This window comes from Rhinopithecus bieti, unplaced genomic scaffold (genome assembly GCF_001698545.2).
Source record: "Rhinopithecus bieti isolate Rb0 unplaced genomic scaffold, ASM169854v2 scaffold_33647, whole genome shotgun sequence".
Classification (NCBI taxonomy): Eukaryota; Metazoa; Chordata; class Mammalia; order Primates; family Cercopithecidae; genus Rhinopithecus; species Rhinopithecus bieti.
The window spans coordinates 1,252,554-1,278,695 of record NW_016814745.1 but is presented as its reverse complement, the minus strand read 5'-3'; the positions used below and the strand labels follow the sequence as shown (position 1 = coordinate 1,278,695).

The 26,142-nt window shown below is 44.8% G+C and overlaps 1 protein-coding gene across 1 annotated transcript in view; it reads left to right on the top strand.

Annotated features, from left to right (window-relative positions):
- The first annotated feature begins 59 nt into the window (after window positions 1–59).
- CACNA1D (calcium voltage-gated channel subunit alpha1 D) overlaps window positions 60–26,142 on the top strand; it is a 334,500-nt gene continuing 308,417 nt past the window's right edge. The window contains exons 1-3 of the mRNA XM_017851883.1: window positions 60–490; window positions 2,416–2,725; window positions 6,854–6,959. The gene's annotated coding sequence lies outside the window, so the exon portion shown is untranslated. The remainder of the gene's footprint in view (window positions 491–2,415; window positions 2,726–6,853; window positions 6,960–26,142) is intronic.

Genomic DNA, 26,142 nt, shown 5'->3' with positions numbered 1-26,142 from the left:
ACCGCGGCGGGCGGGCGGGTGGACGGGCGGGCATGGGGGGCGCGCCAAGCGGCCCCGGCGGCCGGGCCGGCATCACCGCGGCGTCTCTCCGCTAGAGGAGGGGACAAGCCAGTTCTCCTTTGCAGCAAAAAATTACATGTATATATTATTAAGATAATATATACATCGGATTTTATTTTTTTAAAAGTTTATTTTGCTCCATTTTGAAAAGAGAGAGCTTGGGCGGCGAGCGGTTTTTTTTTTTAAATCAATTATCCTTATTTTCTGTTATTTGTCCCCGTCCCTCCCCACCCCCTGCTGAAGCAAGAATAAGGGCAGGGACCGCGGCTCCTACCTATTGGTGATCCCCTTCCCCATTCAGCCCCTGCCCCAACGCCCAGCACAGTGCCCTGCACACAGTAGTCGCTCAATAAATGTTCGTGGATGATGATGATGATGATGATGAAAAAAATGCAGCATCAACGGCAGCAGCAAGCGGACCACGCGAACGGTGAGCAGCCAGAGCCCGGGCACCCGCTGCCAAATCCGATCCTGTCATAGTCCTCCAGCCCCCTCCCCCTTCCCCGCGGCGCTGGGTGGGTTGAAGGGGTTGGAGAGGGTGCTGCCAGCTCGGTGTCGTCTACACAGAGAGGGGACATGCGTGACAGCCACTCCGCACTCCCCTCCAGGCCCTGAATGTCAGAGTTAATTCTGCATTTGTGGGGTGGGGGCGGCCGTGGAGTGTGTGGAGCGCCGTGCAGCCGGAGGGGCGGCGAATCGGGGTGATTCGGGTACAGTGTCCTCGGGCTCAACTTTCCTTCAACGCCCCCGAGCGATGGCAGGGGGGCCGCAAGTCTTCAGCCGGAGCCCCCTTGCCAGCCTCTTCTCGCCTTCCACTCCTCCCCCGCCCCCTCGTTGACTAGGAAGAAGGTCCCTGGTGGCATCCGGAAAATTCTAGGATTGCCCGGTTTCGCCCTCCGTGCCGGTGGGTGAAGCACATCCCTCCCCTCGCGGGGGAGGCCCGGCCTCGGTATCGGGGGAAGGGGCTCGGGTGGAGCGTGCGTTCCCGCTCCCGTCGCCGGCTGTGCACACGTCGGTAACCTAGCAATGCCCGGGGAGCCGCTGCCGCTGTGGGGCTCCCCTCCCCAGCTCTGGCCCGGGCACCACGTGCAGCTTCCACGCCGGCCGGGCTGGGTCGAGGAAGGATGGAACAGCTCCTGGCCAGCCCTCCCTTTTGGAGACCGCCAGTGCCCCCCAACCCCGGTCGGCTGTAAGCCTTTCCGGGTGAGCGCTCCCCTAGGGAGAAGCTTGACATGACTCGTTCCCCGTTCCAATTGCCCGCTGCTCACCCGCTTTGCCCCCTTCTCAGGCTTTCAGACCCGTGCTTGCTTTGACTCTTTACTTAGCAATAATTGGCTTTACAAACGCCCATCCCTCTACCTTTCTGCCATCTCTCTCACTTTGACTTCTGCTTCAGTGAGGAGACTGTGGCGGAAGGCGGCAGGTGCCTGGGAGATCTGCCTGGGAGGTGGCCTGACCCAAAGCTGGTGGGGGCTTCGCATAGGGAGCCTCGTTGGGTTTCTGCCTTGTGTACACCTGGATGCCAACCTACATGGAGATAATTCCCTCTTAGGCCTGGAGGCCCCTGGCATAATCCAGTCAGTCTATCCTAGGTGCAGGGGTGCAGGCTGACTGCCTTGTCTGTCTCTCTGGATGCTGGCTTGGCTGATGCTGCTGCAATTTAAAATGCAAAAAAGCCCTAAAGATGTTTGCTGTTTTCGGAAGCCTGTGGAGGAAATGAGTCCCAAGCATCATGAATTTTCATTTGCAGGAAGTGTCAGTGCATAATCTAGATATTTGTTATGGGGTTTTTGGTATTGCCTGGGTGCCTATGGAAGATTTCTTTTCCGTACTGAAAAAAAAAAATGCATTTGTGGCTGTGGAAAGACGTTGGAGTAACACTCTGAAAATGATTAAGACTATTGAATTATTGGTACTACCTTTTTTTTTTCTTGGTGAATGTGGTAGTTACGTTAGAGAAAAGCTGTTGTATGTATCTGTTAACTCATTAGACATACATGGGTTTTACAAATCAGAGATGTGGATTAAATGCGGGAATGACCTCAGTTTTGTCAGAAGAAATGCACTAAAAGACCCTTTGTGAAGACATGATGTGAAGGAGAACTAACCCCACTAGGTGTGATGCAGCAGTGATCCTGTGTGATTGACACTGAGACGAGAGCTCGTGGACTTTTCTTGCCTCTCTAGCTGATTAAACCCCAGCTTGTGAAAAATAGGACAAGAGATTCAAAATGGAAATATAGGAATAAATGATTTCCCTGTTATTGATGGGAGACAACCTTTGATTTTTTTTTTCTCCTACACATTGGATCCTCATTTAAAAAAAAAAATCTTTGTTTTTCTCCTTCTCCCCAGAGGCAAACTATGCAAGAGGCACCAGACTCCCTCTTTCTGGTGAAGGACCAACTTCTCAGCCGAATAGCTCCAAGCAAACTGTCCTGTCTTGGCAAGCTGCAATCGATGCTGCTAGACAGGCCAAGGCTGCCCAAACTATGAGCACCTCTGCACCCCCACCTGTAGGATCTCTCTCCCAAAGAAAACGTCAGCAATACGCCAAGAGCAAAAAACAGGGTAACTCGTCCAACAGCCGACCTGCCCGCGCCCTTTTCTGTTTATCACTCAATAACCCCATCCGAAGAGCCTGCATTAGTATAGTGGAATGGAAGTATCCTTTTTTTGGGGGAAGTCTCTCATTTTCTCTTTTACCATCTGTTTTTTTAAAAGGATTTGCTTTCTGAAGTGACACAAAGCTGTAGCAGTCTGGAATGCGAGTAACAGAAGTTGTATATAAGGGGTTTCATTGTATATACCTTCCTGTCTCCTCGGGTTGCAGAGGGGTGGCTGTATGGGTATATTTAGCCCACTGTCTGGGTGTGTGTATAGTAGTAGTAGTGGGGGGAGGGAGTGACAGCCTGAAACTTCACAGTGGTAGATAATTAAAATGTGAAACCAACTTTTGGTCATTGGACATTAGATGGTTAGTTTTAAATTCAGTGTTGTTTTTGGGCAATAGCATGCATTGAACCTATTGCAAACAAGGTATACAGATTAGAAAAAAAAAACTGTATGAGACTCTACTTGAAGGGAATACATTTTTGACCTTTAGTAGAATCTTCTCATTCTGATGTTTGAAATTTGCTTCTGCAACTACAGTTAATGCTAAGGTTGCTTCTAGTCTGACATTTGGTGATTCTAATTATTCAGGTAGCTACAGATATGAGCACATGCTTCCTAGGGAGAGATTACTTTTGATTTTTTTTCTCTGATCAATGCTATAACTTCCTGGAATTTCCTTTTGACAAGTTCCAAAGAAACATTTGGAACATGAGCATGAGGGAGCCAGTGAAGGGAGAGTTTCGTGTGTGCCTCTTCCTCCTGAGCCCTTATGAGTTATAGAACAGCCCTCTCAGTGGAGGAATTTGCAGTTGCTGTCTTTATAAAAAATTCTGTCTATGTCCTTGGACTGGAGTTACATTTCTGGGTGTCTCCTCTGTATTTTTAAAATTGAACTCCAAATGCCCCAGAATGGCTGTCATGTCCCAGATCTTGGAAAACGATTGTGCTTCAGCCTGCTTAACCCCTTCCCTAAATCTGGAGGCCAACCTCCAGTTACTGCCACTCTTTAGAGAAGGTTGACTGAGGCCTTCTTTCTGAGCAAATGGCTTTTTAATTAGGCAGATGATTCATTGGTCTGGGTAAAATAAAGCATTTCCTTTCCCCAGAAGTGTGTTTGGAACTTACAGGGGCCTTAGAGCAGTTCCTAACTACAGGAAGGGGTGTCAATATAGGAATTCCCACCACCAGGCCTAGAAGGATGGAGGTGCCACGACAAAAGGGGAGCATGTTGGCAGCCAGCTAGAAAGTGGAGCTGAAATCCCCTTATAATTTGAGGATCCAGCTCGGCAGCTATTTGCATGCCCTCTGTCTTTAGTTGGCTCTTTTCTCTGCTAATGGACAGGAGTTAAAATGAGGTAACTGTCTAGAAAGATTCTGGAGAGAGCAGCCAAATGCTAGGGTAGGATTTGAGGGGTTCTCGTGTGCTTTTTCATTTTGCAACAGATGTCCCTTCTCTAAAGTGAGTTATAGTGTCTCTCACATAACTGGGGTTGTGTGTGTGCATTTTCTCTTGAGGTTCTCTAGTCTGAGAACGAGGAGGGAGTTGGGTAAGCCAGCATGTGGGCCAGTGGCATTGCTAGAGTCATGACAATGGCTGTACCTTGCCAGGAATATCTCCTCCTCCTCGGATTGGCTTGACATGACTCTGAGTAAGCAGAGACCTCTTTGTGGGGTCACTACTTTTGTGTGGAGTAGGTGGGAGGCCTAATGCTGTTTCTGTTTGTGCACAGTGATGTGTACATAGCAATTTTTGCATACAGAGTGAATTCCTGGATCACACTGCTGTCTCCCTTTCCCAGTTGCCAGACACGTGTGTACAGGAATTAGGGGATGTGGCTGCCAATTCAGGGAGAAGTCTGTTTACAAATGGGACAGTTTGTAAAATAGATAGATCCTTAAGTGATATATGATTTTTTTTTTTTTTTAATGATAGTTTCCTTCTAATTCAGGGAGCAGGCTATAGAAATACTTTCCATCCAGGGCCTCTCTGTCAGGCCCGGTCCCAGTGGGAGAGCAAGGGTCGTTTGTTTTTACCCATAGGCATGACAGAGTGTCCTGCCCCCTGGAGGAGTGAGGGATGTTCTCTTTATCAGAAGGAATTGTTGGGATCAGACCCATCTATTTCTCTATTGCTCTGTTCTGCTTCACTTGTGAATATCTGATGGCGGTGAGATGGTATCCACTTGCACCTAGAGACTAAAACTGGACCAGCATAAAGAAAAAAAATACAACTTATATTTAGTCTCCCTGAACAGTGTTAGTATTTCTCAGATGTGCTAGTTTATCATTTAGGTACTGGGAAATTGAAAAGGAAGAATACCTATTACTTAGGTATTGGGAAATTGAAAAGGAAGAATGGAAGAAAGAGGGAGGGAAGAGACTATTGTGTTTCTATAGAGAACAACATTGGGGCCCTTGACTTTAGATTTCAGTGGGGACCTGCGAAAAGGAAAAATGGAAAGGGAATTCTGAAGTCTTACGGTGGTCTGTCTGAAAGTTGGATCCCTGGGTGAAAAAGATTTTATAATATTTGATGAGTTAAGAGAAACAATGTGAATTAAAGCTGACTGGCTTAAAAAAATAAACCCATCAAAATTAGTAAGGGAGTAATGTTATTCATTGCCTTTTTTTGATGAGTTATGAAAGCTCTTCGAAGATGAAGGTTTTATGAAACTCAAGATCTCTCCAGAGGCCGGGCATGGTGGCTCACGCCTGTAATTCCAGCACTTTGGGAGGCAGAGGTGGACGGATTGCTTGAAGGTCCGAGTTTGGAGGACCAGGCTGGGGGCAACTTGGGGCAAAACCCCTGTTCTACTAAAAAAAAAAAAAAAAATCCAGGGGCATGGTTGGGGCACCTGCCTGTAGTTTCCAGCTTTACTTTGGAGGCTGAGGTTGGGAGGATGGCTTGGAACCTGGGAGGTGGGAGGTTTCAGCAAGCTAAGATTGTGCCGGTGCACTCCAGCTTTGGTGACAGTAGACCCCATCTCAAAAAAAAAAAAAAAAAAAAAAAAGATATCTGTAGAGGGTAAAGAATATTTGTTTCACTGTGGCATTTTTTTGGATTTCCAGGAGTATGTCAAGTATGTCAGGATGAATAGAGAATAGTCTGTTTGTATCTTCCAGTTTTAAGTACCTTGAAGTGTTTAGTTAAACCGTGGCCTTGCTTCTTGTGGGTGAGTGTATAGGCGAAGCACTGTGGTAAAATCACGCCCAGGCATTGCAGGTGAGGCTGGTGCTCACGAAACCTTGCATTTGGAAAGGCTGAAAACCCAAAGAAGAAAAACAGTCATTTTGGCAGATGTCAAATTTTGTATTGCCAGTTTTGACAGTGTCTCTTAATAACACTAGAATGTTTAGGCAAGTATCTCTTGAAGGCTGATCTCAAAGTGATTCTTCCAGACAGACCACCGAGATTGAGAAATGTTAAAGCCTACTTTGAATGTGTCTGGTGCTGATTTCTTACGGCTTTTTAATTTAATTTGTTTACAAATTGAGCACAGTAACAGCATATTATAAACTGAGCTCCAGTCCAACTCTAATCTGAAACAGTTATAGCCATCGATTCCTCTAGCAGAGAAAGCAGAGGCGGGAGCTGAAGCCTGGCTCGCTGCTGATCACATCTGAGGTATTGGAATATGCCATGAGAAAGTCACAGGTAGAATGGAGAAGGTCCTGGTGGCTTGGCCTGGCCCAATCCAGACAGGCGAACCCTGCCAAGAATAAATAGCCCCTGACAAAATGGCTCTAACACATGGAGGCAAGGATCTGCAGAAGACATTTATCCCATGATTTCTCTGTGTCTGCCACAGCCGGGAACTTAGTAAGGCTCCTGTCGCTTTTAAACTTGTAAGAAGCAGAAACCTGGTTCACACAGTGCCCTAATTGGATGTACTTTTAGGTTTTAATATACAGTGTACAGCAGAAGAATGAGTGTAACATGATCCTTGCAACAGAAGAAAAGGACACGGAGAGGTCATTTGATAGGAGGCTCCACTGTGAGATGACCACCAATGATTACTTCTGCCGAAAACCTAGCAGTCACAGCAGTCAGCCGAAATAGGATTTGTGTATGTCATTTTCGTTTTAAAGGTGCTTCAAAAGTGGTGTGATTGGGAGTGTGATGAGGGACATGGTTTACGTTTCCATAACACGTATATACCTTAACACATTTTTTCAGACCATTTGACATATTTATATTATTGGCTATTTTTGCCAATTGTGTGGCCTTAGCTATTTACATCCCATTCCCTGAAGATGATTCTAATTCAACAAATCATAACTTGGTAAGTGTCCTTAGAGTTCCTGCTGGTCCTGGTATATGGCTATCATTTGGTTCTCTACTTAAACTAGCAGCTGGCCTTCTGGGTAGTTGAAGTTTACAGCCATGCATGTCGTGTTTCTTGGAGCTTTGCAACAGTGTTTTTTTTTTTTTTGTTTGTTTGTTTGTTTTAAACTGTATTCTCAAATTTATACTGAATGAAAGTATTTAAAGTTATGAATCTTTCATAGATATGGAATTTCATGGAAGAGATTTGTAGCAGATTTTAAAATAACTGTTCTCTCCACATAAGTTTTTGCCTACCATTCTTTTCCTGATAATGTTAGCTTTTTTCTTTTTCTTTTTCTTCTTTTTTTTTAAATCTAGTGTTCTTGGGAGTGGTGGGTACTTTGGTCAGTTGTTCTGGTAAGTAGAGAATTATTGTAGACTTTGTACATGAACTGTTTTTAGAGAAGTGGAATATAACAAAACTAATACATCTACATAGAGCATAATTTGAAGAACAATACATGATATTATTGGATACATGATATAATATTAAAGATTCTACTCCACATCCTATGAAATGCCCCAAGAGAAAATGATTGTATGGTTAAATAAATCAGGATGCTTCCATATACTTTGCTGCCTTCTTAAAGATTTGTAGTGCACATTAGCTTAGTAAAAGCTTTGGGAAATTCTGCAGTTAAAAAACAGGTTTCCTTTTGTTTAACTCAGCTAGTCCCTGAAAGTAATCAGTCGTGAATTCTTTAAACATTTTTTTTTTTTTTTTTTGCAAAAGAGTTTAACATCATGGAACCAGTGATCCATGGAACTTCCTCTGGGAAAGGTTGATATAGTTTTTGAAAAAGCACTAAAGAGTACTAGACTGGGACTAAGATCTTGTCCCACTCACCTGTCAACTAGCTGTATTTGGGATCATTTCTCATACCTTTCTGCATTGCCGTGCAGCCACCTGGCAATTAGGAGGATTGGGTAAGAAGATCGCTAGGATCGTTTTTACCTCTGACATTCTGCAATCTTTCTTTGATGATTCAGAAGCCATTTCAGGATTTTTCTGGTGCTGCAGCATCCTTCTTGCAAGGATTGATTTTTTGCAATCAGAAGCCTTGCAGAATGGGAGATGAAGGGGAGCCCATGTCGGATAACAGGAAACTCAATTGTTTTTCTTCTCTTCTCTTAGCTGGTTCCGTTTGTTTTTGGCTTCTCATGTTGAAGCTCTATTTTAGCAGGGCTGGATGTTCCTAACTGAGCGAGTGTTGTAAAGGCAAACACACTAGGCTCTCCCTTGTGTGGGAGAGCTCTGCTGGCTTCTGGAGATAGTGAAATTATGCTCTTGTGAATAAGCCTTAACGATTTATGTACAGGATTTCATGTTACATTTAAAATGTTGTGGCACATTTCAGATGTAATGTGATGTCTATTTGTATGTGGGCTTTAGTAGTTTGATATCTAGAGAATTTTCTAAAAATTTTGGGAATTGATGCTACAAATACAATTATAAATGGGAGTTGGATAACCACATAAATACTGGTAGTATATATTTGGACAATGCCAGAGATCATCTGCGTAACTTTGGACATTTTACGTAGCTTTTGATTTGTTTGTAGACATGTGGCTTTAGATGGTTGTTTTAAAGGAAAAGCAGAAGTGGTGGAAAGCCTCCCATCAATGGAGATAGATCATCCCAGTCTAGGCCACAGATGGTGTTAGCCTTGTTACCAAATTTAACGACATGGATGGTGACCCAGATTGTTGCTTTTTGTAGCTCAAGAGAACATGATTAAACAAACTTAGAAAATAAATACCTTTCAGAAAGGCAGATTAATTCAGATCAATGGAATAATTAATGTAGCTGCATGTGTAAGCCAATTAATATTCTGAATTTTTCCCAGGGAAATTCAGGGCACTGATATAAGCGCTGTGAGACCATTTGGATTTCTCAGCTAAGAAGTGAGGAAATAAAATACAGGAAATGGATTAATCTCTCCCTTTTGCACCCCCTCTCCAGTGAATCCTTTCTTGACAATTCTTGAGCATTGGACTTTTTTTTTTTTTTTTTTTTTTAGAGGGATATGGCAGTGTGTTAATTTGGCGGGCCTTTCTAAAAGCCAACGTGTATTTCTTTGACCTCTTCACATAATATTCTGAAACTCATGGCATTCAACTTTGTGTCTTGCTTTCACTTCGATGGTTACATGGCCAGATGAGTTTATACTCTGCTTGACTCTTTAAATACTTCCTTTCCCACTGTGGGAAGGGAAGATCTTTGTGGATTTCCTTCTGACTCTAACCAAGGTCCCATGCCATGTTGGTCCTCCCATGAGGGAGCTGGGTTTTTTTTTTTTAAAATACATTTGACCCAATTTGTACCAGAGTGATTGCTCTATTTTTGGGATTGGTTTAGAGGCAGCTGAACGAAGCTTATTTTTCATCTGTAGTAAATACCTTTCATTTAATGTGAATGGTAAAATCAAAGGGCAGACGCTGAAATGAGTTGCAAGGCTGCATGTATCTGGAAGCTACTGGTTTTCTTTGCCTGATAGCTCCATGGGAAAGGTGCATGTTGAGTGTTAGAGTGAGATTCAGGGCCAGCTTTATGTGTGGGGTTTCTGCCTGTTACCGGTTACCTAGTAAAATTATGACTTCTGTTGGGTAAGAAATGTGGCCATCCCCATTGATCCAGTGTGTCTTTGCTCTGGATAGTATGTGACTTAGTTAGTTTTGGGATTTGGAGACTACCTTGGGGGGCAGAAGTTTTCCCAGGCATAGTTTTTGTTCTTTATTATTACTATTTTTTTAAGTATAAACACTCAAGTTTCTATGCAGCTTTAGTTTATGGACTTGCAGGGACTAGTGGAGGCTGGAGTCATGGAAACGGTGCAACTCAGTTCCCACAGTAATATCCCTCCTAGTTCAGTCAGTAGCAGTATTTTCTTAGTTCCATTTACTGAAAGCAAATACCATTGATTTTATTTTATTTTTTTAGCACAGAGGAGGGGAATGCCCTGTATCAAGTGTCAGAGTGGGGATGATTACAATATCATACTTCGCTGTGAAGAAAAATGCTTTGTTTCGTGTCATTCAGTTTCTTATAAGCAAACCAACATGGCTGAACAGTTTTGAGTCTGTGTAATCTGCTCCTGGTACTCTTCCTCCCAATGTCACCTCTTACTTCTCTGGAACGTGGAACTGCTTGAAATTAAAAATGTCCTGAATGGGGATCTTCATCTGCCAAGTCAGACCTTCCTTGATCTCTACTGATGGCTGTACTTACCACTAAACCATCTGCACTAAGTGCCTGGAGGCCAAGGCCCATGGCCCATGCCTCTCTATCCGCTTATCTAGCAAAGTGCCTGATGTACCAGGTGCTTTTTATTTATTTATTTATATTTATTTACTTATTTATTTTTTTGAGGCTCTGTCACCCAGGCTGGAGTGCAGTGGTGCAATCTCGGCTCACTGCAAGCTCTGCCTCTGGGGTTCATGCCTTTCTCCTGCCTCATCCTCCTGAGTAGCTGGGACTACAGGTGCACACCACCACGCCGGCCAATTTTTAGTAGAGACGGGGTTTCACCATGTTAGTGAAGATGGTCTCGATCTCCTGACCTCGTGATCTGCCCGCCTTGGCCTCCCAAAGTGCTGGGATGACAGGTGTGAGCCATGGTGCCTGGCCACCAGGTGCTTTTTAAACTGAACCAAAAGTTTCACTGTCTGTGACCCTTTTCCTGCTCGTCTTCTCATCTCGTTGAGGTTGGGTTTTGAGCCTGTTGACATTTTGCCTATAAAGGCCTTCAAATTCCACTGTCAAGTGACTTTTGCTAGAGAAGTGATCCTGAGGCCTCAGTGGCTACCCATTGCCCAAGGGGGAAAGTCCAGTGTGTGGCCAGGTCCAGCTTGGTCTGGTTCAGCTTTGTTGGGTTTTGTCTCCACTCCTCTCCTTTACAGCCCCATCCATTTGTCCAAAAAAGTTCCTAAACATTCTTCCTTCTCCTACTTGTCCACCCCCTGGCTTCTCTGTTTGAAACATCTCTTCTTTCATACTGCCCTTTCTTTTATTTTTTTGAAACAGGGGTTGCCCAGGCTGGAGTGCAGTGGTGCGATCTTGGCTCACTGGGGTGCAGTGGCACGATCTTGGCTCATTGCAACCTCTTTCTCTGGGACTCAAACAATCCTCCTATCTCAACCGCCTGAGTAGCTGGGACTGCGGGCACATGCCACCACACCCGACTAATTTTTGTATTTTTTGTAGAGATTGGGTTTCACCATGTTGCCCAGGCTGATCTCAAACTCCTGGACTCCAGTGATTCGCCCACCTTGGCCTTCCAAAGTGCTAGGATTACTGGTGTGAGCCACAGCGCCCAGCCTCTACCACCCCTTCTTTACTGTCACTCTCCTTACAGCTGCTCAAAAATAATCTCAGATTACGTTTCTTCTATGAGGCCCTTCCTGACACTGATCCAAACAATCTGAACCTTTTTTGTGTCATTTTGCACATAAAATACCCTGTATTTTTTGTTATTTATATGTACATCTTTATCCTCTCGAGCATCTTCAGAATACAGTTAATAGTGAAGCTTTCTGAATCCCCAGCCATGTCTGATGCAGTGGTAGGGGTATACAGTAGATGTTCAGTAAATAAGTATTGCTGATGCGCACCAAACGAATGGCTCTCCCAGGAGAAGCACCTCCATCATTCCTTCCTCTGAGCCATGTTTCACATTTTCTTGGGTGGCAGGTCCCTCTGTGGATTTCTTGCAGGTCCCTCGCTGGGAATGAGAGGGAAAGTATACATGTTATTCCTGAAAGCTTAGGGTCTGTGGCCCTTCTTGTGCATCTCTGGTTGAAAGAACCCACAGTGCTGTCTTTCACAGCAGAGCAGTCTAGGAGATTTTGTGCTCTGGTTCCAGGGCTCAGAGTAGCAAGAGTGGTGGGACCTGTCTGAGAAGCAGTGCTGGGCTGTGGATGCTTGCCTGTGGGACCAGATGCCTTACAGTGGCCAGGAATGCTGTGGGACAGTCTACTTTGATTGCTTTCTTTCCTCCATGGCTGAGATCTGAGTGTAGTGTTAACTGGTCTTAAAATTCAAGTCCGTTGTATCTGCATGGTCACGTAGTTCAGCATCTCATGGCTTTTGCACTTAGTGGTATGAACCATAATACCTGAAACACAATTTCATAACCTGGCTCCTTGGGCTTAGTCTATACGGTGGAGGTTAGGTCTGTATAATATCAAGACTGCATCTTTGCTTGGTTGTCATCCTGTTGGAACTGAAATTTCTTATTTCTGTAGGCCTAGGTTCTGTCTCTTCTTCTCAGACAGCTCATAGGCTGCTTCTTCCCTTCAGCCTTCTCTGATCCTTGTCCACTTCCTGCCTGCCTACATCTGAGTACTTGCTTTCCCTCTGAACACCCCTGTGCCCAGTCCAACTCTCCTATACAGACACCAGCCCCATTCCCCCAGTTTACAATTGTTATGGGAAGTGGCATGGAGTGTGATGGTCTGCTCATGGGCTGTGGGGTCTGACAGCCTGACTTTTTGGCTGATTAGTTGAGTGACTTTGAATGAAACTAGAATATGAGTTCCTAGAGGCTGAGACTGCAGTCTGATTCGGGTGTATAGTCTTGTGAACTTAATCCTGTGCCTGGCACACAGGAAGCACATCAGGAAATGCACGTCAAACGAGTGAATAAATAAATGAATGACCATACAAGGGCTCCATGGTATATTCTTGTAGATCATTAGTTAATTATCAACAATTGGCTAATGATTAATGTTTGCCTGAGAGGCTGACTTTTTGTCCATTAGTAATGACATCCCAGGAAACACCTGGCAGAGTTCGTCTTTAATTTCAGGATTATATCTTTCTTTCTTGGCAAATTTAACTCTTTATTAAAGAAAGAAGAAAGACAAGTACTTGATACTTTTTAAATCTGTAAGTTATAAACCTGGCTTCTGTGTTCAATGTTGTACATCAGCCACATTGCAGATGATTCTATTTGGATGGGTGTGTGACTATCACCTTTCACATAAAAATTGATTGAGCCAGTCATAGTGGTGTGTGCCTGTAGTCCCAGTTATGTGGGAGGCTGAGGCAGGAGTCTTGGTTAAGCTCAGGAGTTTGAGACTGTAGGGGACTATGACTGAGCCACCGCACTCTAGCCTGGGTGACAGAGCAAGACTCCATCTCCGAAAAAAAAATAAATAAATAACAATAATAATGGTAGAAGGAGAGGCAGCCTCAAAATGACCAGAGTAGTTGGACTTGTGTAGTAAAACTTTACCCAAAGCTGGTTTCCTAATGATACAATGTGAAACAGTCTATGTGCTATACAAATAATTATATCTCTTTTGTTAGGCCTTACATCATTTTGACAAAGGCATTACTTGATTATTTACGGCTTTTCCAAAATAAAATACAACTCTTAATTGAGATTTGTGACTGGGTAAGGTAGCTCACACCTGTAATCCCAGCACTTTGGGAGGCTTAGCATGGAGGATTGCTGGAGGCCATGAGTTCAAGACCAGACTGGGCAACATAGTGAGATTACGTGTCTCACCCCCGCAAAAAAAAAATTAGCTGGGTGTGGTGGCATGCATATGTGGTCCCAGCTACTCAGGAAGCTGAAGTGGGGGCATTGCTTGTGCCTGGGAGGTCAAGATTGCACTAAGCTGTGATTGTGTTACTGTACGCTAGCCTGGGTGACAGAGTGAGACTGTGTCTCAAAAATAAAGAAAAAAAGAAGAATTTAGATTTTTTACTGTTAAAATTCCTTAAGAATAATTCCAGTGGGGGTCCTTGCTCATTTGGTTTGTTTTTTACAATGTGAATATCATTATTTTATAGTCATACCTTATACAATGAACCTCCCCATCTAGACCCTTCACTAGTGAGACTACCTTAGGTTGAGGATATTTGGGTATATTAGAGTATTAGCCAGAACTCTTTGGGTTACAGATTGGGGGAATACAACTCACTCAAACTAGCTTAACTGAAAAAACAGTGTGTATGTATGTGCAATTTATAAACTCAGTTAACCCAAGAGTCCACTGGGTAGAAATGCCATCAGACACAGCTGGAAAGGGGTCTGAAAAGATGTCACCAGGATTCTATCCCTGCCCTGCACCCTTGGGTTTCTGAGCCAGAGTCTGACTGACTTCTAGTAGGTCCGCCTTACCTGTTGCCTGTGTGTACATCTTCCTCAGCTCATTTTGAGGAGGGCATGTGGGGACATGCTTTTCTTTCTTTCTTTCTTTCTTTCTTTCTTTCTTTCTTTCTTTCTTTCTTTCTTTCTTTCTTTCTTTCTTTCTTTCTTATTTACTTTAAGTTCTGGGATACATGTGCAGGACGTACAGGTTTGTTGCATAGGTAAATGCGTGCCACGGTGGTTTGCTGCACCTGTCAACCCATCACCTAGGTATTAAGCCCTGCATGCGTTAGCTGTTTATCCTGATGCTCTCCCTTCCGCATTTCTTTTTCTGTTTTTAGCATTTATTTTAGGTTTGGGGGTACATGTGAAGGTTTGTTACATGGGTAAACACATGTCACACAGGTTTGTCGTACATGTTATTTCATCACCCAGGTATTAAGCCCAGTACCCAATAGTTATCTTTTCTGTTCCTCTCCCTCCTCCCCCCTCCCCCCTCCCACTCAAGTAGACCCAGTGTCTGTTGTTTCCCTCTGTGTGTTCGTAAGTTCTTATCATTTAGCTCCCGCTTACAAGTGAGAGCAATGCATTTCTTTCTTAATCTCAGCTTAAGTTCAGTATTTTAACAATGATTGCATCAGAAACAGAGACCTCTATAGCAGATTGGTGGGTAGTCTTCTTTTTTTAACCTTCCTTATTGGTGTTTGTTTACTTTTTAACTGTCTGACAAATGTGAAAAGTACCCGATATAGGGGGACAGCATGCCCAGCAGTAGAGACACTTGGGTCTTGTTAAATACCAGTGGTGGTGGGGACACTCCCCAACAGACCCCAACAGCTTCTCACCAAGAAAGTTCCTAAGGGAATGGAAGAGGTTCTAGAATTCTGGAGGTGGGGTGTACGGGGAGGGACCATGTGCACTGTTACTGCTGAGTGGACAGATGTGCAGAAGGGAGGGGTGTCGGCGGGTGTCCCTGCCCCAGTAGGGGTGGAGGGCTGGTTAGCGGTTGATCCAGGAGTAGATGTTAGCGTCCCCACCATGCAGCTATAGGATGTGGTCCCCAAGTCCTGTCTGCTCATGTGATGGAAATAAGGAGAGTGGTGGAGGGGTCTTCCTTTTTTAATTGAAATGAGATTGGTATTCTCCCAGCTGGGGTTCCTGTGGGCTGTAAGGGTGTTTGGCTGGGCAGGCAAAGCTGGAAATGGGTGGTATGGAGGAAGAAACAGAAAAGCTGAAGATGGGATGAAGGAGGAACTGCCTGAACTCATCAGTCAGCTCCACACCCCTCCCCGTGTGTGTGTGTGTGTGTGTGTGTGTGTGTGTGTGTGTGTTTGAGAGAGTGAGAGAGAGCTCATGCTCATGGGTGTGTGAGCTGGGGGAAAGGTGGAGGTGGACATTGTTGACACAGACCTTGCAGGATGAAGCCTTCCTCTGGTGGCTTTAATTAAGCAGGGTCCTAGACACTGCCCTGGCTGGGGAAAATGACTTTGTTCTCCAGAACTTCAAAGTGGTTATGTTTGCTATTTTTTTCCTTCCTGCCTGTTAGGTGAGTGGTAGTTTTAGAAGTCACAGGACATCTGTTAAAATTACTGAATGAGTGAACGTGAGGTGAGGCTGGAGGGAATCAGGCTGACCCGAGGGAGGGCGGGGAGGCAGGTGCAGACTGCTCAGGGAGTGTGGTGGGGGCCTGGCCTTGGCTGGCCCTGGAGAAGCCCAGCCAGGGAAGGCAGGAAGAGGTGACCTAGGTTAGCTTTGCCTGAGGATTCAAAGGGGCCAGGCGAGAGGCTCATGTTCTTTCTCCTTCCCTTTCCCTGCCGTGCTCATCTTCTGAGGGCTGACTCTGACTCCTGTTCCTGTCTCCATCGGGGATTCCTGCATAACATGGACTCACAGATACTTTTTTAGAGCTATAAAGGCACATGTTTATAAGGAAGGAAATTGAGGCACCTTTATTCAACAAATATTGATGGAGACCTCCTGTGCAGAACACTGCAGCCCTGTGTTTCTGCCTCCAGCCTGCTGCTGCGGTCCCCCGCGCCTTGTTGTGAAGGAAACCCTACAATGTGAGGTCGGAGAACAGCTAGATTTGTTTTCATATTTTGCATTCTTACTATAAAACATCACTCAAAATTGACACATGAATACAAGTAACACATGAATACATTGTTTCAAATAATAAACAATACAGATGGCCGGGTGCGGTGGCTCACACCTGTAATCCCAGCACTTTGGGAGGCCAAGGTGGACAGATCACCTGAGGTTGGGAGTTTGAGACCAGCCTGGCCAACATGGTGAAACCCCATCTCTACTAAAAATACAAAAATCAGCCAGGCGTGGTGGCACGCGCCTGTAATCCCAGCTACTCGGGAGGCTGAGGGGGGAGAATCGCTTGAACCTGGGAGGCGGAGGTTGCAGTGAGCCGAGATTGTGCCACTGCACTCCAGCCTGGGCAACAAGAGCAAAACTCCATCTGGAAAAAAAAAAAAAAAACACACACAAAAACAAACAAAACAAAATACAGATAAAATAACAAACCCCTTTACCTACCCACCTCCTTCAAATTACAATGATAGTTCTGTGTGACCCTTCCGAACTGTTTTTCATAGAATTGTTTTTCATAGCATGTATGTATGTGTGTGTATGTGTCACCTGTGCATTTTGAAACATAAATACAGTTTGTGTATTTTAAATTTAACATAAGTGGGAACATGCATTCTATGGCTTCCTTTTTCCCACTCAATAGACCTTACAGATCTTCCCATATCTGTATGCAGAGATCTAACAACTTCGCAGTTCGTGTAAAATATTCCATGTATGAATGTACCACAGTTTATTTAATTGTTTTCTTTGTGATGAACATTTAGGGTAATTCCAAAATTTTTACTGTTTCAAATCATGCTGCATTGAATATCCTTTTGTGTGCTTCTTTCTGCATGCAAGAAAACATTTCTCTGGGATGACAACTCAGAAGTAAGCTCTCCAGGTTGGAGGGTATGTGCGTTTTTAATGTCCGTGCTTATTGCCACATCGTTCTTCACTAAGCCTGTACTCTTTTACCTCGTACCACATCTCCCTGCCTCAGCAGTCACTTCACTCTGCAGAGTGACCTCATGTGTTCTGTATCTTAGGCTGTACAAAGGAAGTCTTGGGGGTTGGGTCTGGCCTCTCTCTGGGATATTAGTAGCATCTAGAGCATCCAGTTAGAGCAGAAAGTCCACAAACCTGAGCCCTGGATTTTTGGAATCTGTTTTGCACCAGTGACCGGATAAAAGACACCAAAACTTATTCTTCTCTCCCTTGCTTTCGGTGCCAGGTGCTTAGATACTGTTGTTTCTTTTGAGTGAAATATTCATTCCAGGTAGCTAATAGGTAAATAAGTTCCTAACACAAAAACCGAATCTTCGTTTTGGAATGTTTGCTTGCTACAGTCTGGTTTCATGACAAATACTGCCTTTATGTCCCTGTTGGTTGGGAAGAAAAATATCCAGTCTGGTATGTCTCTGATGTCTCGTGTTCTTATTATCTGTTTTATTTTCACATACAGTAAACTCTCGCTATTATTATGGTGTTTAGGGTTTGTGCCCTTCTTATTTCTGAAATCTCTGAGGTGGTTTAGAAAATGGAATTTGATGAAAAGTGGGGCAATTGGGAATGGACGCAAAGTCTGCTTGCCAAGGTGCTCGAGGGGAGCTGATTGCTGACACCTGGACGTGGAGTTGGCCTTGAGGTTTCCCAGCAGCAGCGGCAAAAAAGAGCGCATCCTGACACACAGGGTTTTTATCCTTTCGACAAAGGGAAGCAGCCGCACTCATTCACGACAGCACTTTCTAGGAAGCACATCCAAGGAGGAATTTCCAGCGCAGGTCCTTGTGTAAGGTACATCGTTGGGGTACGATGAGCCACGTCTTCGCCATGCTTTTGTTGGGGGTCAGAAATGCCACGCAAGCAGATGGTCCCTGCATTCATGGTTTTCAAGGGTCAGGACACGACATTAAACTGTGGTGTAATGAAAACGAAAGCACTTCTCATTTCTATAAAATGCTGCTTTTGAGTATATGAATTAGTATAGGATGAAAGCTGGGAAGATGAAAAAAGAGTAGTTTAACCTAGCCATTATTTAATCATTCATAAAGTACTTTTTAAAGCATTTATTACGTGTAAAATATAGTCCCATTAGACACATTCCCTCTTTGTGCTAACTTGGTTTAACTCAAATTACAAAGGAATACAGGAATTTATGCAAAGAACATCCTCCCCTGCCCCCATAAAACCATCTTTAAAGATATGTGGTTTTATTATTTTACTCGAATGTAATTTAAATAAATGACCAATATTTTAAAAAAGAAATCCTTGAATATTCTTCTGTAAATAGATAACAACAGGGTATAATGAAACACTGTTTATATTTAAATGACTGCTTTTAAACGGTGTGAAAGCGGCTTAAATGGGTAAAATGCTGCCCTTTTATGTCAGTAATTAGCCCCTTGGTCCTTTTTTTCACGATAATGCAAAATTGTACTTCTCTTTGGGCTTACACAAATTCTGAATTATTGAAATATAAATTAATGGTGAATCTCTCTAAAGCTCTTTTCAGAATTTTTATCTGGTGGGAGTGAAATTAAAACATCCAAAATTCTAAATTAGAGTGTGGCAAAGTGGAGACAGCCAGCTAGAATTTGGTAAAAGACAGGTGTTAAATAAATCTTTCCCTAGACATCCATGGGTTGGTACTAGTGTGGTGGGGTAGAGAAAGCATGTTTTAGGTTGGCCAAATGAGTCAGCTAATTGATGGATGTTATTAAAGCCAAGTGGGACAATAGTAGGTTAGATGGCCTGGTTTTGGTTGACCCTGAATGAGGAAACACAGACACGATGAGGTTGGGATTGGAGAGGACATCAGAAACCTCCATGTGAGGCCGGGCGCGGTGGCTCAAGCCTGTAATCCCAGCACTTTGGGAGGCCGAGGCGGGCGGATCACAAGGTCAGGAGGTCGAGACCATCCTGGCTAACACAGTGAAACCCCGTCTCCACTTAAAAAATACAAAAAACTAGCCGGGCGAGGTGGCTGGCGCCTGTAGTCCCAGCTACTCGGGAGGCTGAGGCAGGAGAATGGCGTGGACCCGGGAGGCGGAGCTTGCAGTGAGCTGAGATCCGGCCACTGCACTCCAGCCTGGGCGACAGAGCGAGACTCCGTCTCAAAAAAAAAAAAAAAAAAAAAAAAAAAAAAAAAGAAAACCTCCATGTGGGTCTGTTCCTTTTTCAGACCCGCCAGCATGACCTGCTCTGGGTTACACAGTGAGAGACGAACCGCATGGGGATGTAGGGCAGAGCATCTGTCTCCCAATCTGTTTTCTTCCCACTCACCTCAGTTACAACTATGACTCCAGGTTGAAGTTGGGCATCTCCTATCTGACCAAGGGACAGGGTCTAAGAACAGCAGGGGCAGTGATGACAAAAGATTAGCTCTTTAAAGCAAGCAGGGCATTGAGTCAACTTTTCATTATCTCTTCAATTATTTTATTTGTGTAGTATTAGGTTGGTGCAAAAGTCATCGCGGTTTTTGCCGTATCTTCCAAAAGATAGTTTCCATCATTTCTCCCTCCCCTGCTTCATTTCATACAATACTTTATTGCTTTCTTCATATATACCAACCTGCAGAAATCATTTGGGCATAGATTGTCACATTTATTTTATGGAAATAGCCAGGGCACAGGCCAGCGGATGTAGTAGGGCTGGAGGGAATCAGCAGAGCTGGCTAACAAATGCAGTGGATCTTTTCTCAGTTCTCTTGTTTTTGTGTGGTTAGCTTGCCCTGTCTTTTTGGCCATAACTGGAGGCACAGTGGTTATTGCCTTTGTTACTAGCCGACATTGGCTGACATTGCTGAGCTAGGTGGGCTTTCTATATAGGGTCCTGTGCTGAATAACAAAGTTTCAGTTCATCAGCCAAGATCAAAGTGGGTGGTCCCATAAGATTATAATGGAGCTAAAAAATTCTTATTGCCTAGTGATGTTGTAGCCATTGTGCCTTTGTAACACTGTAGCACAATTACTTTATTTTAAAAATAAATTTGGTAGCCAGGCATGGCTCACACCTGTAATCCTAGCACTTTGGGAGGACGATTGCTTGAGCTCAGGAGTTCAAGACCAGCTGGCAAAAACCTCGTCTCTACCAAAAATACAGAAAATTAGCTGGGTGTGGTGGCACACACCTGTGATCACAGCTACTCAGAAGGCTGAGGTGGGAGAATCGCTTGAGCCTGGGAGATGGAGATTGCAGTAAGCTGAGATTGTGCCACTTCATTCCGTCCTAGGTGACTGAGACCCCGTCTCAAAAAATAAAAATAAATAAATTCAATGTAGTCTGAGTGTATGGTATTTATAAAGTGTATGGTAGTATAGAGTAATACCCTAAGCTTTCACATTTACTCATCACTACTGACTCACTCAGAGCAACTTCCAGTCCTGCAAGCTCCATTCATGGTGAGTGCCCTATACAGGTGTACCATATTTTGGCTTTTATACAGTATTTTTACTGTACCTTTTGTATATTTAGATACAACTAGTGTTATAATTGCCTATCATATTCAGCACAGTCACAAGCTGTACAGGTTTGTGGCCTAGCAGCAATAGGCAATCCCATATAACCTAGGTATGTAGTAGGCGATACCATCTAGGTCTGTGTAAGTACACTCCGTGTTCACACAATGATGAAATTGCCTAACAATGCAAGTTTCAGGATGTATCCCTGTTGTTAAGCTATGCATGACTGTAATCTCTAATTCCCATTTAATCTTTACCATAAACCCACGAGGGAGATACTGTTAAAATCCTCATTTTACAGGTGAGGAAACAAGGTTCTATTGCTTGCACGAGGCTGTGCTCCTGGTAATTGGCAGGGCCAGGATTCACACCTGGGCTTCTGACTCAAGCACCCATGCTCAAGTGCTAGGCCATGAAAAGGAGTCCAGGCTCACAGGCTGATGGTGCCTAAACACCAAGCAGAGGAGGGTGTGGCCAAAGGGCAGAGCCAGAGAGGAGACCGCGGCGGGGGAGCTGACGGCAGAACCTCTTAGGTGGAGGTGGGTCTCTCTGGCCAGGCTTCACATTCATGCTTTTGATTAGTGATTGGAAACAAGGTCTGGGGACTGGCATAGAAACTTTCCAGGTTAGGGTTCAGTCCCAGCTTTGCCTTTCACTGGCTTTGTGACTGGGTCAAGCCCTTTCTGCGTCTGCTCTTTTTCTGTGGAAGAGGAAATAAAATAGCTAAAGGTGTTATCACAGGCTGTGGCTCCTAGAAAGCACTGTGCTGTGAGCCAGAGGTTTAACATGGGCTTCAACCTCACAGCCGTCCTGTGAGGTAGGTGTCATTAGCCTTAGCTGTAGGTGAAGAAACTGAGGCTTGGGAAGCCCAGCCGGCTTGCTCTGGGGCACCTGGTGAAGGGCTGACTGGATGGAGGATTGGACAGTGATAGGTCCCTCCCGCTGTGCTAGAAGAGCTTCCTGGAGGGTTTGCTTGGATTGGAGTTTAATTTCCAAAGCCATTTCTTAGGTGTTTTTACCAGACTAAGCTAGTCCATCTGTCCCACCGAACAGCCTAAGACTGTAGTGGTCATGGAGGGTTTTGGGGTGGATCTGGTGAAGAAATGAACTGAGAATGAGTCTGCTGGCCATATGAGGGCCTAGAGCTGGACCATACCCCATCATCATTTAGACAATAAAGGGTGGTTAATTTCCCTTGGAACACCAAGGACAGAGAGGAGGCTAGTTGAATGGTCAGGATCTGATTCTTCTGCAGCTAGAAGACTGAAGCCTGTCTCTTCATGGTGATCCAGGGTAAAAAAGTTCAAAGCTTAGCACACTGCTCACAAGGCTTGGTGGTTTCTTTACCTGTAACTTTCTCAGCTGACTTGAAATCCACCAGCTGTCTCTTGTTCTCTGCTTGGCCCAGGTGGGAGCCCCTGATAGTCTCTTGACTTAAATGTTGCTGAGAAGAGGAAATAAAGCAGGAGCTAAGGAGCATAACGATGTCAGGGGGATTCCGGCCTGATAGGCATGCAGTTCCTAGATTTGGAGTCATGAGAACAATCACTAACACCTGTGTGGTCAGGGTCGGCCTATATGGCACTTCATCATAGGTTCTGATTTTTATCCTCACAGCAACCTCGTGAACATTGCTGATATTTTACACACCTGGCAGCCAAGGTGTGGGGCCGTCAAATGACTTGCCCAAGAGCAAACAGCAAGTAAGCCGCAGAAATAAGATGTGGCCCTTTCCTGCCCTTTCTGCCACACTGTGTTCCTCATGCCATGGAGTCCTCCCTGCAGGTCACTCGGGTAAGAGACCAAGCCTCATAGATAGGAGCTGGCTTGCCAGAGCTAGGGCTCCTCAGTACCCAGGTGATGGGCTTGCTTCTCTGACGTGTGGTCCCTGACCTCTGTTTTCTCACCTGTAAGATAGGGATCATAGCATTAATAGCCGTGTTGTTGAGAGGATTAAAGGTGATTTTGCTCTGTGAACAACAGACGCTGGCCTGTTAATTTCCTTGTGCATCAAGTCCCACTTTCTCAGGCGTTTAGGCTCTGCCCTGCTCTGGCTCCCTCTCCAACCTTCCATCTTATCAGGAGAGTGGAGACTGGAGGAAGACAGATCTTGCTTTGGGTTCTAGGTTTGGCGCTGACTGACTGGGTTTGGGACTGAACAAATGATCTCACCTCCCTTGGTCTGGCTTCCTCATCTGTAAAACAGATGATAATTCTCATCTTACTTTTCATGTGGAATCTTCGTGAGGAGGCAATACAAATCACGTGCGAGGGAGCTCTCATTTACCAGAAGTAATTAGTTAACAGGTCGAAAATAGTTCCAGAGAGTCTTAACCTCCCAGTGAAGTTTAAGGTTTGGCAGTATCTGAGCACAGGGGGAATCTTTTCCTATACCCCCCTTGAAGTGCTATAGGGTTTTGAGAATCAGTCACACGGCACACCTGTTAAATCCCTGTGTTCTTCCGTGATTATTGCTTTTCTTTGCCTTACGATTTTTTCCCCTTATTGTGGCCTAGTCCATGGAGGTTGGGAAGAGGAGCGTGCCCCTTCCCCTCCCTTTCCTCAGCAAGGGCTAGTTCCTACTCATAGCTCAGGGCTCACCCACAGCATAGCGCTGCGTGGAAGCCTGGTGGGGGCACTGGGTGAGTGATGCTGCAGCAGAAAGGCCTCCTGCTGAGATGCTGAGGTCAGCATTTTCAGCAGCAGGGAGCCCTGTGACTGAAAGCAGAAAGACCAAGTACAGTGTGAGGACTCTGGGATTGGTGTTTGTGACCACATTGATGGCTTAACGGAATTGTGTTCCCCTCTGTGCAATGAACTAGTAGGGCCTGTGTCTTGGGGCCTGCACCTTTTGATTGCAGGTACCAGGCCCAGCGTTTTATCTGTGTTGCCTGTCTGGACAACAAGCCATACGGTAGTTACTAGCGTCCCCATTTTGCAGGTGAGGCCGATGAAGCTAGGAGGAGTTAACTAAATTACTCTTTGCTGAGGGAATAAACCCATAAGATGACAAATGAGGTCTGTAGTTACTTTCTTCACTGTTCCAGTGCTGTGCCCAGCACTGAGTGTGAGGGATGTCATGGAGAGAATGCTGAATTTGGAGTCAAGTGGCCTGGCTTTGAGTCCCTGTTCCATAACTTTACTTCTGTGTAACCCCCACTGTCTTCATTGGTCATAAAGCAGGAGGTAAAAATTTAAATGGGATCTGTGTGAAAGCGTTTTATAATGTAGGAAGCTATATACACATGGGCAGCATCATCCTTATGGCTGTTTAGAGAGGGCCTCGAGGAGAGGACTTGGCCTCATCTTGCCTTCTAATGCCTCACTGCAAGGCCCTGAATCTTAATTCCACTCCATGATGCCAGTGCCACATCTGGGCCCTACACAGAAGTGTCACACCCACCAGCACAGCTATGGTGATTGTGTTTGGGAAGAGGTTGAAGTTGCAGAAAGGGGTTGGTAGAGAGGGATTGAAAGAGCCAATCAGGCCAGAGCTTGACAGGACCCTCCCTCTTTCCCTACCCTCCAGACAGGAGCCACATCACCATTTTCTTTTCTTTCTTTTTTTTTTTTTTGAGATGGAGTCTCACTCTGTTGCCCAGGCTGGAGTACAGTGGCAGTATCTCGGCTCACTTCACCCTCCACCTCCTGGGTTCAAGTGATTCTTCTGCCTCACCCTCCCAGGAGGGTGCCACCACACCCGGCTAATTTTTGTATTTTTAGTAGAGACGGGGTTTCACCATATTGGCCAGGCTGATCTCAAACTCCTGACCTTGTGATCCACCCACTTCAGCCTCCCAACGTGCTGGGATTACAGGCCTGAGCCACCGTGCCCGGCCATGCATCACGATTTTCAAAGGCCAGGCTCCTGACTCTTCCTTGAGCTCCTTGAGGATTGGTAGAGTTTACTGTGCTTGTGAAATGCAAACTGCAAATGGTTCTTGCCTCGTAATGGATAGGCCTGTAACCCAGCCAGCCCTCTAGGCAAGCAAATGATATTTCCTAGTTTTAAGTGTGAGCTTAATATGTGAGTTAATTTCACATCTTCATCCTCTTCCTAAATCTGTCTTTGTTTTGTCTGATGAATAACTGCAGTAATGGATTTGGTCACAGCACTAGCTGGGTAGCCACCTGAGGCCGGAGTTCTAATATGTGGGTTTTGACTGCTTTCTGTGTACTGTGGCTTTGCACGTTGGGTGCTGAAGCTGGGGAGCTGGAATCAGCTGGTGTGTTCTCTGTAGAACTGAGGGGACGAGCCCCCTGGGATGGAAGCAGCCCTGCCATCTGAACCACAGACTTGCTTGTGTTTGATCTTATGCTGTTTTCTTACGATTTCTCATAAGAATGTGAACTCCTTGTGGGCAGGGACCCAGTGTCCCATTTCTCTTGAATCCTCTACAGCTCCTGGCATGAGATGTTTAAAGGTAGCTAATAGACCATTTAATGAAGCGTCACTCTGTCTGTACCAGGCACCCTGAGGTTGCCTTGATTGCTTTGCCTATTTTCTTAATAGGTTTCCAGTGGTCTCCCTTTCCAACGCAGGAACAGAGTGCTGGAGGTAGAGACTGTGATTGCTTAATGAAGATATCAGAACTTGCACAACCCAAACATAGGGCTCCCATCAAAGTAGTAGTTCTAGGGCTGCAACCTCTTCCCAAAGATGTTGCAACACTTGTCTTCAGAGCCAGTTTCTGCTTTTCATTATGCTTTGCCTGTGGCTAGAAATGGGATCCTGTTGCCACTGACCTTACTCCCCAGTCTTTTCTTGAAGAAACTCTTGAGTATTTGTAAGAAAATCAAATCTATCTTCAAAGAACTAAATTTTCTTATCTTTGAGAATCTTGAGTGCAATGTGTCATGGGCTCTGAAGAAGGTCTTACGTTGACATTTTTGAAAACACTCTGTGGAATGGCAATATTATCAGGATTTTATGTCCAGTTTCCCAAGCTTACTACTTTGAAGGAACACATATTTACACAATTCTGATGTGTTTATTAAACAAACAGCCTTACCACTTTGCATCCACACTTCTCTAAGTCTGCTGTCTTGTCTGGCCTGACTTTCTCCTTGTGCCAAGAATTCCTTCACCTTTTCTCTTTAGCCTTTGGCCCCAGGAAAATGGGAAAGTGAGATGTTTTGCTCCCGACCAATGCCTGATTTTTAAATGCCTTCCTCATTCCCAGGCGAGGCACATTTTCCTGTTACCTCAGAGTAAAGGGACTCGGTTCTAGGGTTCTGCATTGTGATGCTACATGCCTGACGCTTGCTAGGGTTTGAGGGTCCTGGGGAACTGATATAATCGTAGCATTCACAGCTGTCGTTCAGGTTATTTACAGAAGTAGACAGAATTACTTCACTTGCCAGCAGGGCGCTTTGAGCTTGACTCAGAAGAATACATAAGTTACTGCTTTTTTTTCTTCTTGCCTCTTTAAAAAATGCATTTTTGATACCAGGAAAGTTAGACAATTTAATCTTATCTGTAGCAGAGGAAGCTTCA